The sequence below is a fragment of the Camponotus floridanus genome, unplaced genomic scaffold (genome assembly GCF_003227725.1).
Source record: "Camponotus floridanus strain SB8 unplaced genomic scaffold, Cflo_v7.5 scaffold269, whole genome shotgun sequence".
Lineage (NCBI taxonomy): Eukaryota > Metazoa > Arthropoda > Insecta > Hymenoptera > Formicidae > Camponotus > Camponotus floridanus.
The window spans coordinates 10,773-24,778 of record NW_020229402.1 but is presented as its reverse complement, the minus strand read 5'-3'; the positions used below and the strand labels follow the sequence as shown (position 1 = coordinate 24,778).

The 14,006-nt window shown below is 32.3% G+C and overlaps 1 long non-coding RNA gene across 1 annotated transcript; it reads right to left on the bottom strand.

Annotated features, from left to right (window-relative positions):
- Positions 1 to 9,058: 9,058 nt before the first annotated feature.
- On the bottom strand, positions 9,059 to 10,240 carry LOC112638232. Its single transcript, XR_003122918.1, has 3 exons — positions 10,205 to 10,240; positions 9,523 to 9,616; positions 9,059 to 9,091 (listed from the first exon to the last, which is right to left on the bottom strand). It is a non-coding gene; the product is annotated as an uncharacterized LOC112638232 (long non-coding RNA).
- Between the last annotated feature and the right edge of the window lie 3,766 nt (positions 10,241 to 14,006).

Sequence of the window (14,006 nt, the reverse complement as noted above, 5' to 3'; positions counted from 1 at the left end):
GCGTTCATTTCCGTTCGATGATCGTTCGATGACCGTTCAATTACCGTTCGATGACCGTTCGACGAGCGTTCAATTACCGTTCGTTTCCGTTCAAAGAGCGTTCATTTCCGTTCGAAGAGCGTTCGAAGAGCGTTCAATTACCGTTCGACGGTCGTTCATTTCCGTTCGAAGAGCGTTCGAAGAGCGTTCAATTACCGTTCGACGGTCGTTCATTTCCGTTCGAAGAGCGTTCAATGACCGTTTGGCGAGCGTTCGATGAGCGTTCGAAAAGCGTTCAATTACCGTTCAATTACCGTTCATTTCCGTTCAAAGTCCGTTCAATGACTGTTTGACGAGCGTTCGATGACCGTTTGGCGAGCGTTCGATGAGCGTTCAATTCCGTTCGAAAAGCGTTCAATTACCGTTCGTTTCCGTTCAAAGACCGTTCAATGACCGTTTGATAGCCATTCGATGGACGTTCGTTTCCGTTCAATTACCATTTGATCGGGGTTGACACATTATATCGTGTTAATTTGCATGGGAACATGCATACTTTTGTCTTACGACGCGTTTTTGGTAAAGCGATAATGATACGTCCACCGTTTTATCTGTTCGCAAAGTCGTGATATTATATTATATTATATTATACCGCGCTGAGTTGCGTGGGATCGGGTGTACTTTTGTCTTACGACGCATTTTTGACATGGTGATAATGCAGCATCTCTACTATAAAACCTCGTGCCGAGACCTCGTTACCGCTTCATAAAGTTTCAGAGACTGTACGAGTAAAGTGTGAAAGTTAAAAAAAGTTAAAATGGAATATATCATGGAAAACTGTACCGGATGGAAGCAGGCCTTCTCTAACTTGCTCTGCGTTTTATTGGTGAAACTGGCCTTCCATTGGGAGGTAAGTATTGATTTTGCGAATAATTTATATAAAATTGTACATCTATTGTACATAATACTTATATTTTTTATTTTCTAGTCCCTATCTGAAGTCCGGATACCCGGCTTTATGAATATAGAGCACCGGCAATGGGTGCGGGCGGAGCGGCGGTAGAGGAGAAACGACCTCTCCTTCATGTGGGGCGACGCCCCGGAGAGTCCTCCAGATGAGGAGGACGTTTTCAACCTTCGGCGGCTCTTCGGGGAAGAGCCCTACATGGAGGAGGAGATTTGGGTGCCCAGGGAGATTCGGGCACCCAATGGTGTACAGAATGGGGAGCACAGATGTAAGTATTTTTATAAATATTGTAACTATAGTTTTATATTAACGCGCATCTTTTTTTCTGTTACAGGAGCGGCCCCCTCACCTGGCTCCCCTGGCCCCTCCACCCCCCCCCCGCACCCCCAAGTTATTATTATTATAATTATATCATTATTTTATTATATTATTATTATTATATTATATTTTATATTAATCATAATTTTAAGTACACACACACACACACACACACAATTGTATTAACACACACATTTTAATAAATTTTATATATTTTAATTGAGAAAAAAAAATCTAATTATTTACGTGCCTCTCCTCGCGTCCCCATCCTTGCGTCTCTCTTGCGCTAGTTGTAAGTCTCGCGATATTATCGTTCTCTCTTGCACGCGTCATCTTCGCGCTATCGTTCTCTCTCGCACGCGCTAGTTGTAAGTCTCGCGATATTATCGTTCTCTTTTCGCGCTATCGTTCTCTCTCGCACGCGCTAGTTGTAAGTCTCGCGATATTATCGTACTCTCTCTTTCATATACTCGTTGTTCACTTACTTTTGCGTCGTCCTTCTCCCACCTATACGTCGTCCTTGTTCCACGTTAACGCCATCCTTGTCGCACTCGTAGCACTGTCCTCTTCACACACTTTGCACTGTCCTTTTCCCATACGTTGCGCTGTCCTTCTCACACCACCGTCCATCGGTCGCGCCGCCGATCCCCCTTCACCGCGCGGACCCCCTCGTCTATCGCTCACGCCGCCGATCCCCCTTCACTGCGCGGACCCCCTCGTCCATCGCACGCGCCGCTGATCCCCCTTCACCTCGCGGACCCCCTCGTCCATCGCTCGCGCCGCGGATCCCCCTTCACCTCGCGGACCCCCTCGCCCATCGCTCGCGCCGCGGATCCTCCTTCACCTCGCGGACCCTCTCGCCCATCGCTCGCGCCGCGGATCCCCCTTCCCCGCGGGTGACGTCACCCAACGCGCGCCACGGTTCCTCCTTCCCCGCGCGTGACGTCACTCCCCCCGCACCGCGGTTCCCCTCGCGCCTCACCCCCCCTGAGAGGACCTGAGTTAGAACTCTCATAGTATCACTACTATTGTTTATACATATACATATACAGGGTGACCCATTTTAACTTAGGCAGCCAAATAACTCGAAAAATAAGCACACTACGAAAAAATGGTTAGAATCAAAATTTCGTCATTTCGAGGGGGACGTACAATGACGTTAAAATCAGCCCCCCCACCCCTCCCCCTGGGCGGTGAGGGGGGGGCAAGTTTGAAATCTTAAATGGAACCCCCTATTTTTCATTGCATATTCTTGTAGCTTATCTCGAGAGCTTTCCAAACACTATAATTAAGTACCTTTCCAAAACACTATAATTAAGTACCTTTTTATTAAGTACTTTTTGAATTATAAGGCTTGAAATAATTTCTTAATTTTACATAAACCATAAAATATCTAGTAAACCATTCATTTTTCGATTATCTTAGCTTCATACTTTTATGTACAAAATAATGAGAGGAATCAATTGGTGTAAAGAAAACACATAGTTGTTTCTAAGAAAAAATATGTAATTTGCAATTAACAATTCCATATTTTTTCTTAAAAACAACTGTATGTTTTCTTTACACCAATTGATTCCTCTCATTATTTTGTACACAAAAGTATGAAGGTAAGATAATCGAAAAATGAATGGTTTACTAGATATTTTATGGTTTATGTAAAATTAAGAAATTATTTCAAGCCTTATAACTCAAAAAGTACTTAATAAAAAGGTATTTAATTATAGTGTTTTGGAAAGCTCTCGAGATAAGCTACAAGAATATGCAATGAAAAATAGGGGTTCCCATTTAAGATTTCAAACTTGCCCCCCTCACCGCCCAGGGGGAGAGTGGGGGGGCAGATTTTAACGCCATTGTACGTCCCCCTCGAAATGACGAAATTTTGATTCTAACCATTTTTTCGTAGTGTGCTTATTTTTCGAGTTATTTGGCTGCCTAAGTTAAAATGGGTCACCCTGTATATATAAACACAATCATTAAATTTCGCTTCGATTACTGAAAGACACAAATATGATATATAATCATATTATTTGATTTTGTCAATCATGAAAACAAATGTGATATTTTTTAATAATAATCAAAATTGTATGGAAAGTAATATTACAAAATTTAATTTTCATTGATACATGTAACATTAAGATTAAACCTAAAAATAATCTTATCAGAATCAATTTAAAAATATCCTAGAAATATTTTTTCTGTATTAAGATTTATTAAGTTGTTGTGATATTTTTTAATAATAATCAAAATTTTATGGAAGGAAAGATCACAAAATTTCTTTTACTTTCATTGATACATATAATATTAAGATCAAACCTAAAAATAAGAATCAATTTAGAAATATCCTAGAAATATTTTTTCTACATTAAGATTTATTGAGTCGTTTGGAAAATAAGATAAGCAATGATTTAAGTATATCGGCTAAATAGTATCGACTGGACTTAGTAAGGCATCTTCTATGTTTTTTCTTAATGCTATAATATTTTTCAGACAAAATTCGAAATTTGGTTCTAGCATCCGCTGCACTTCAGCAACTTAGCAACTGGTACAATGGTGACGGACAGTTAAGAGTCATCGGCAACCTGCCTCCAGCACGTACATAATTTACCACTTCTTCATTAGTCTTGGCACTATAAGGTTGCTCACCCAACGATGTAATTTCCCACATTAATACCCCAAATGACCAAACATCGCTTTAAGAAGTAAATTTTCTGATCATCAAAGATTCGGGTGCATCCAGCGAACAGGAAGCGAACCTTCTCCTTCCTAAAACATGATTTTAACAAACCTTTAATTTTCTGGTTCAAGTTGTTCATTTTTAGAATATGTGCAAAATAAAAAACGTTTATTTATTTCTTGCTGTATATAAAAAACTATTTATATTCTATATTACTTAAAGAAACAATGCAGTATACTATTATGATAAAAAAATAGAAAGTATTTTAAAAAGAATTCAATTTTTAAAATCATTAAATATTTTCATAATTGTATTAACCAAGCGATAATAATCCTTGTAGATATCTCTAGCTAGTCCAAAATCTCCAATTTTGATGACACGATCCTCGCGATTTCTCGAAGATACTAAACAATTGCGACACGCTAGATCTCTATGTACGAAACGCAACTCTTCCAAGTAACAACAACCTCGCGCAACATTTTCGCACATGGCGAACAAATCTTGCAAACGCAGGGCATACGAATCTGACGTTTGCAAATTTCAACATTCTCTCAAATACTTTAACAGGTCACCAATTTCCATCAATTCCAACACTAATAACGGTGAATCTCCATCTAAACAAACGGCCAACAGTCTTAATATATGTTTGTGTCGAAAATATATGTTTGTGTCGAAATGTTCATAAGCTTGGCTTCCTTTATTAATTTCTTTTTCTCATAGGAAGAAGCATCCTTTCGAAGCGTTTTTATTGCAACGGATATCTCTGTATCCAATCTTTCTAAATTTTTCACCTTTCCTTGAAACACCTGCAAAATATTTTACACAAATTTACATACGTACTTCATTAGAAAGGGTGTTTAATGTCAAGTAATATTATATTTTACTTTATATTAAATAATTTAGCAAATTATATAATAAAGTGAATGTTTGTTGTCTCATCTAAATTTTATATTACTCATAATTTATTATAAAAATTTATGTAATTTATATCTTTATTAGAAAATACATATCTGTTTTGTTGATCTAGAAATTGTTTTGAAACGTTACTTGAAAAGATTAATTTTTACCTTTCCAAATTCGCCGCTACCAAGCTTTTGTAAGTGTAATCTGTTTACGTGCGACTATAGTTATCGCACATTCATCCGAATTATAATGTAACATAGGACTGAAAATCATATTGAATTGAGTGTTTCGGCAAGGTAGAATCGCCAATTCCATATTGATCATTATTGAAGACAAAAATTGTTCATTATTACTTCTGCTTTGACGATGCACTGTTATGAAATTTCGTGTTAATTATGTAATAACATTATAAAATCTATTGTTTTTTTAGTAAATTTAATTTTTCGTTTAGTTTTATATAATTAAATTATTATGTTTTCAGTAAATTTCTAGATAGTTTATTAGATATACATATATATATATATATATATATATATATATATACACATATATGTATAATCTACAAATCAAGTCGATAGCCAAATCAAACATACTTACAATAATAAAAGTAGCAGACGCAGATTATAGTAACTATAACGATAAAACTTAACATCAATAATAAGTAATATTTTTTTTCTATTATTTCAGGATTGCTCGGAATATCTGTATTAAGTAAAAATATAATTTTAATATCTTCGTCTGTGTATGTTTTTACAAATTTATTTTTACTTACAACTTTAATACAAAATATAATTTTTGGTATATTTATATCTAAAAAAATTAGAACATAATATCTATGCAGCACATTACAACTACTTTGCAACAATATTGCAATATTACAAATATATTTTCACTTTATTTACGAATACGATATTAATCTTCAAAGATAATATATCTTTTTATTATACTAAGAATAGATACTATTATATCTGTCATTATATTTTTCTATGCATTCTTATGTATTTTTCACATGTAAATAAATATATTTATAATGAATTTTTTAAATTTTTAAATAAAAATATAATTAGTAATGTATAATTAATTCTATCACTATCAATATATAATATAAGTGTATAAAGTACCCATTATAAGAGTATATAGAACATTTAAAATAAGAGAATTGATTTGTAAGTAAGAGTTTAAAGTAATTTTGTATAAAATATAACATTTTATGTTGTGTATATGATTATGTTTAAATACAATTTTGCAATATATTATCTTAGACATGATTATCTTAGATATTGCAAACTTCTATTTATATTGAGCTTTTTAATTTAATTAAATGTTTCCAAGATATTTATCCATCAAAAACAAAAATATGGTTGCAATAACATTGCATTTTCTCCAATATATTACGTTATAATATTATTACAATATTTAATTGCAAAAAACGAACAGCTTAACTTCTTCACAATCTTATAACAATAACTCATCAGAGTTTCGCATTCGATTTGCAATATTGCAATGTTTCAATGAAATTATTCTTCAATATATCCGTAACTTTATTGTGCTGTATGGATATTTACTTACCACGTTTGCTACCACGTGTTGAAAAAATAAATCTTTCATCAGCCGGTCATATCAAATTTTCCTCATATTCGTGGTATGTCAATATCAAGCGAAACTTATATAAAAAGCCCGATTGTAAATTTTCGACACGGTACATTACTTCATTATTATAATTTATTTTAAAATAATTTATTGTTTGCCATTTTTCTGCTGCAATCTCTTTGTATTCCAGTATACAAAAGATCTTCAGATTAATGTTGGAGATCCATGAAATGTTCATGCTATTTATGTTGACCCCGCTCAAAGTAATATTGTTTGGTTCTGAGGATATGTGAACGATCTCGTTTAAACTCTCGTTGTAGAAATCGCTGAAATTAGTTGGATACACACGCACGTATATCGAGTAATTTTGTACTGGTTCCGACAAGTTAATCTTTGTGAAAAATCTGCCATCTGCCATACGTTTCGGCACATTGATAAATTGTTTACTCTTTTGCGTGACGTTCACTAACTTCCAATACTCACTTCGTAGGTCATTCCCACGCAGTTCAATTGCTTGGGTGGCATCCAATGAACTACTGCTATAGTAGGCGTCAAAGCTAAAACACTTATGTTTTCTGGTGCATTAGGCCTGCCCAAATTAGTTTTTATTGGTATCACATTCGAATCGAATGGATTTATTGATAATTGATCAAAGTAAAAATTGCTTAAAGTAAACTTCAATTTGTATTCTGTAAATGGTTAAGTTCTGAATCTCGTAATATCGCTCGCACGTCACATATCGCAGCACATTAAATTTCTCAGACTTGTTGAGATTGTTGTCTAAACAGCTTACAGAGATAGTATATATAGTAGTTGGTAAATTATATTTTTTGCACCCACTCTTCACCATCGGTTCCGGAAAATTTACATTGATGCTGTTTGCCGTTGCATTCACATTCTCAAAATTGTAAACTTTTTCGTAAGGTGTCAGACATCTCATGATATGGTTGTAAAGAAGGTATGATATGGTTGTAAAGATTTATCAAAAGCGTAAATTTTTTGAAATGGGACATTATTATTTATTTTTGTTATCTTTTCAACATATTCGGCTGCATTTACGCTGTTGAGACTTGCATATTTCGTTTTCAAAACGTATATAGCGTATCCAGAATTAAAATCATTCCGAACATTTGTTAAGATATAAATGTTTGTTTTGTCAATCGTCATAGAATAAAAGTATTTAACACTTATGTTTAAAATCTTATGTTTAAAATTATGTTTAAAATATTATGTTTAAATAAAAGTATTTAACACTTATGTTTAAAATCACTTATGTTATAAATAGTGTAAAATCGTATTGCATATAGAAATGTTAATGTCTGTTACAATTATGTAATTCGCATTTAACCAGTAAATTAACGGCTCCTCATTATTCATATCATCAATTATTACTTCACGAAAAGATTTTATAGAATGAAATAGGCAAAAGGATGTATTTATCTTAACATTTTGCTCGATTTCTCCATCGAGATGATATTTCACCATACTATTTGCTGTCATTGTCCTATTATTGTATGTTACATATAACATTCTAAAAAATATGTAACTATTTTACTCATTATAAAACATTATTTTAACACAAAATTACTTAACATTATTTTAAAAATTTTAAAAATATAACAAAAATTTAAAAATATAAAATTTTAAAAATATAACAAAAATTTATATATAGTAAAAATTCGAAATTCTTATAATTATATAACAACTTATTATATTTTTTATTTATGATCTTAATTGTAAAATCACGTAAAATGATAGAAAAGTTACAAATTTGCATAAATCTTTAATGAAAAATTATTTTCTCAAGTGAACGGTAATTAACCTACCCCATAGACGGTGATACACTTAAATGGAGAATATAATTTTGCGATTTGATAATCTCATCAAATTTAATTATGCCATTTTTCCGCATTGTTAAGTCGAACTTCATAATATAAGAGTAGGTGAAATCATTATAGGTGAAATATAGATTTCTTGCTACCCATTCAATGCAGAGATTATATAAATATAGTTCGAAGCTAGCTATTTTTGTGATATTATTTTCATTAATCTTCAATGCCTTTAGATCTTTTTCGTCAATCCAATAAATTCTATGGTCTTGTATCAAATAAGTGACACATATTGATGAATAAATGAAACTAAATGCTGATTTGAAAAAAGAAACTATAATTGTATAGTAAAAAAATTATAGTCGAGATTTCTAATTTTATAGTTATGACTACGATGTTGATAATAATAAACTTGTGCATAATAGTAATAACTTTTACTTTATAATTAAAAATGATTTATGATAATTAAAACCATTTTTTTATGAGTATATTCTGTAAAATTACGTACTTTGTAAAATTTACGACATTAGTAATATAAATGTTCAAATCCAAGTCCCATAATTTGATACCTTCATACGTTGTAAATAATAATATACGTATTGAATTTTCATGTGTAGTCGACACATTGATTAAATCCGTCTAAGGACCAGCAACAATTTTAGCGCACGTACTCGAAAATAATATGTCGTGTTAGATGTTAGATTGTGCACCGTGTGCGCCAATTTTGTAGCTGTGATATTTCTATCGTCGCAGGTTTCTTTAAAGTCCTCGAAGAAAGAACACTGCACTTGGTACATTTGTATTATTTCATTGGCAAATTCTGGTTGGTTCCATCTGTAAAACGTAAAATTTTAGCAAAACGAAATAAAAAGGAAGGCTAAAAGAACGTGGCGCAAGAGCCTAAAAAAATCGAAATAATAATAAAGACTCTAAGTAAGAGACATAATATATTAATAATCAGTCAGATATAAAAATATAAAAAATATGTCTGAAAAAATTGATTCGAGTGAACAGAAAATAATACATACGTACGTTTCGATCTTTTCAAGATCCTTCTCAATGTCCGAGATGTCGTTAAAAAATAAATTAAATTAAATTTAAATTAAATTTAAATAAATTAAAAAAATAAATTGAAATAAAATTTGAACTATTTTATATTTTAACAAAATTATAACAGAATTATCATTTTGATATATTTATGTCGTTGAATTTAAGAAAAAGAAAGAAAAACGAAAGAATACAAACTGGGAATTTAGATTTCTTACCTCAATGTCACAAAAATGTCGTTTACTTTTTCTGTAAATTGACTGTCGAATTGTACAAATGCTCTGAGAGATGTTGGCTTGCTCAAACTGCTTTCTAAAGATTTTAAGATCGTACACATTAACAGTTATATATAAGATTAAGTGGATTATCTCAGTAAATCAGAAAGAACAATTTAATGTGAAAATAAAGGAAAGAGAAAAAATAAATAAACTTAATTAAATTAAAAAAAATAAAAAAATAAATAATGTAAACTACAAAATATAGAAATTAGCACAGTATTGATCTTTAAAAAGATAATATAATAATTTTTTGCGTCATTTAAGATTTAGAAAAGTAATCGTTAATTCATGGCAAAAATAAATAACTTTTACTAAAACGACAAGTACTTTTCGAAAAATTCCTATAGCTTAAGAAATCAGAAGTATAATATTTGCGACTGCTTTAAAACAGAGTAACATATTAATAAAATTGATTTTACCATAAATTATAACAATTTTTATGTACAATGTTATTTTTATATTGCGCTTTTCTGTTTGTTTTTAGAGCAGAATTAGAATTTATATTCTTTTCAATACTGGAAGATATTTTTAGATTTGATTGCCACTCTTTCTTGAATTTAAATTATATTTACACTTTTTTATCATAGATTTTGTTATTAATGTTTTATTTTTTGCAACTTACCGATAGATTCTGGAATGGTAGAAATATTTGCAAGTAATATAACTTCATCGACTTCCCGCTCATTTCTAACAGTACTATCAGAATGACTCCGGTCAGATTTGAAATTTAGTATATGATGATCACTTTTCTCGGACATTGAAATATCCTTCATAAAATGTAACATACGAAAAGAATTAAGTGAATATCATTGAGGCGATTGTTTCTGGGGATTTTAATGATAAATTATATAATACATAAAATTAAACAAAACATTGCCATTCGTTTTTGGTTTGCTTAATAATACCGGTTTGATATATACCATTCCTAAATGATATAAATTGAATGTGATGTAGTTTTATTTATATCATAAAATCTAGTTTTTATTTATTTTTTTAAAGGCATCCTCTATATCAAACATAACTCATATTAAAAAGAAAATCAATCAATAGGTTAACGAGAGTCAATGAGGATTCATAACAGCTTTTGTCAAGTACAAGCGAAAGCTCTTTACAATTAGCATAGTTACAATTACATAGCTCTTTGCAATTATTAAAACACTTTTGTCTAACGATTTGATTCATGCTCACGATGAGTTAGTTAACTCTATTCAATTATACCGTAACTCATATTTCTTTTTAAAAATTTGCCGATATTACTAAAGTTTTATTAATGTTTGTACTTCAAGAATAAAAAGATTAAAAATATTATTTCTTTACAGTTATTAAATATATTAGTCATAGAATTATATAAATTCTTTTATTTATTACCTTGTCAAGTTTTTTCGCGAATTATTTCGAATGTTCGTTATATTTTTAACACAAACAAATTCAGCAAATAATAAATATAAACCGATAGTATAAACCGATAATGTCTCGATAAGAATATGTGTATATAATTGTATATAAATGAATATATGTACAATGAAAATTAATATAAATTCCAGCGATAGTTGTTGAATATATTGTCAATCGAAATATTAGCGTTAATAGATACAACTTGAAGAATGTTTGATGAATGATTTTTTTGTCAGACAGATTTTCTATCTCGATATTTAGTAGCTCTGTCCCGTTGTATAATTATCCTAAACACAAAGAAATGATGCTAACTTTCTAAATTAATTTTATAAAATAAAATCTACAATAATATAAAACTTACTTTAGATCAATAAATATAATATATATATATTTATATATATATATATATATATCTAGGAAAATAAAGAAATTTTAAAAATTGAAGAAAAATAACATAAAAATCTGTTGAAGTGCCATTGTATGTATATATTAATGTAGCAGATAGTAGACACAAAACTTCATTAATTTTAATAATTGTTATTTTTAGAAATAATTATTTTATATACAGGGTGTCCGTCGATTTTCGACCTTAATGAAATAAATAAGTAGATTGGCTCGAATTAACAAGAAATGACCGGTATTGCTTTGGGATTGTCGCAATAATTAACGAAATATTAAATAAAAAAGATCGGCCAATCTGCGTGAGTAAAAGCACGCGGCGACGAGAGTCGTCCCACCGTAATCCGATACTACGAACGCGGCGAAGCGGTGGGCGGGTCGCTCTCCGAGACATGATGGTGGTTTGCGATATATCGCAATACCGCGGCGTAAAATGACCCGTCCCCCCTTTTCGTGGCGAGAAAATGATGCGCTATCATTTTCACACCACCTTGCGGTAGATAGCATGGTGCGCTTTTTTTATAGTGGTTTCCCCCATAGGCCTATTCCACTCTCAATTTAAAAATTATTCAAAATGCCATTTACTATACGCTGAATATACCGTAAATGTAAAAAATTAATGGACAGTACCTTTACAAAAATTGATTCGTGGTTGAAAATTCCTCGATAAAATGTATTGCACACGTTGATAATGTGATACGATGATAAAATTTTTCAAGAATCCTTTCTTCATCTCGTACACGAAGACGCACTGCTGGACCGGTTATCCCGATATTATGCACGACACTCAGTTTCACATAATTATTGCACAACACGTAAAATTGTACGGCCACTTGGTTTTCGTGCACGCCCGAGAAATGATTCCATATAAATTGCGACCGCACGATAAGTATTTTCTCCCGCTAGTCCGTATGCCACAATCATATCCGTATATTCCTGCAGAGTACACTTCATTTTCACTGTTAATTTACTACGCAAACACAAGATTTTTATTAAAACGTCTTAGCTCTCGCACGCTGTTACCAGACTGCGTACGCCAGCAGCACGCAACTACAGCTGACAGCTGAGCGGACATGTGAGTGTAAGCGTACGTGTGAGTTCGACGCCTGCGCACAATTACACTCGCATGTCCGCTCAGCTGTAGTTGCGTGCTGCTGGCGTACGCAGTCTGGTAACAGCGTGCGAGAGCTAAGACGTTTTAATAAAAATCTTGTGTTTGCGTAGTAAATTAACAGTGAAAATGAAGTGTACTCTGCAGGAATATACGGATATGATTGTGGCATACGGACTAGCGGGAGAAAATACTTATCGTGCGTCGCAATTTACATGGAATCATTTCTCGGGCGTGCACGAAAACCAAGTGGCCGTACAATTTTACGTGTTGTGCAATAATTATGTGAAACTGAGTGTCGTGCATAATATCGGGATAACCGGTCCAGCAGTGCGTCTTCGTGTACGAGATGAAGAAAGGATTCTTGAAAAATTTTATCATCGTATCACATTATCAACGTGTGCAATACATTTTATCGAGGAATTTTCAACCACGAATCAATTTTTGTAAAGGTACTGTCCATTAATTTTTTACATTTACGATATATTCAGCGTATAGAAAATGGCATTTTGAATAATTTTTAAATTGAGAGTGGAATAGGCCTATGGGGGAAACCACTATAAAAAAACCATGCTATCTACCGCAAGGTGGTGTGGAAATGATAGCGCATCATTTTCTCGCCACGAAAAGGGGGGACGGGTCATTTTTCGCCGCGGTATTGCGATATATCGCAAACCACCATCATGTCTCGGAGAGCGACCCGCCCACCGCTTCGCCGCGTTCGTAGTATCGGATTACGGTGGGACGACTCTCGTCGCCGCGCGCTTTTACTCACGCAGATTGGCCGATCTTTTTTATTTAATATTTCGTTAATTATTGCGACAATCCCAAAGCAATACCGGTCATTTCTTGTTAATTCGAGCCAATCTACTTATTTATTTCATTAAGGTCGAAAATCGACGGACACCCTGTATATATATATATATATATATATATATATATATATATATATATACTTTATCCATCTCTTTTTACAACATCGTACATACTTTTTTTTCATATTGAATTATTTTATTTTATCTTATCTTATTATATGTAGAATATATAATTTATTTTCATTCATGTTTAGTTACACTACAAACTGCAGTAACATTCAATTGTTTCTTAATCAAACGAAAATATCTCTTACCTCCGTGAAATTTAATTCCGGATGCATGGAAACATTTTCTTCTTGAAGGATGTTTGAAGTGATATTAACCTTCGGCGGTTAGTTGCTTTTGTCAGTATTAAACCTATCAATAAAACACATAATATTGTTCCAAACATAATTTGCATTTTTCATAAACGTTTGCACTCAATCGATTTCCGTTGAATCCCGAATTAATTGTTTTTCTCATTCTACTAATTCTGATGTATTCAAATTGATATTAATTCATATTAATTCATATATATACATATATTTTCAATAAATTCTTTAAAACTCAGTTTGAATCAAACGATAAGTAACGCGATAGTGCGTTTCGACTAGCAATCGTAATAGTAACTGACTTAGAACGATTAATCTCATCACGTGGTGCCA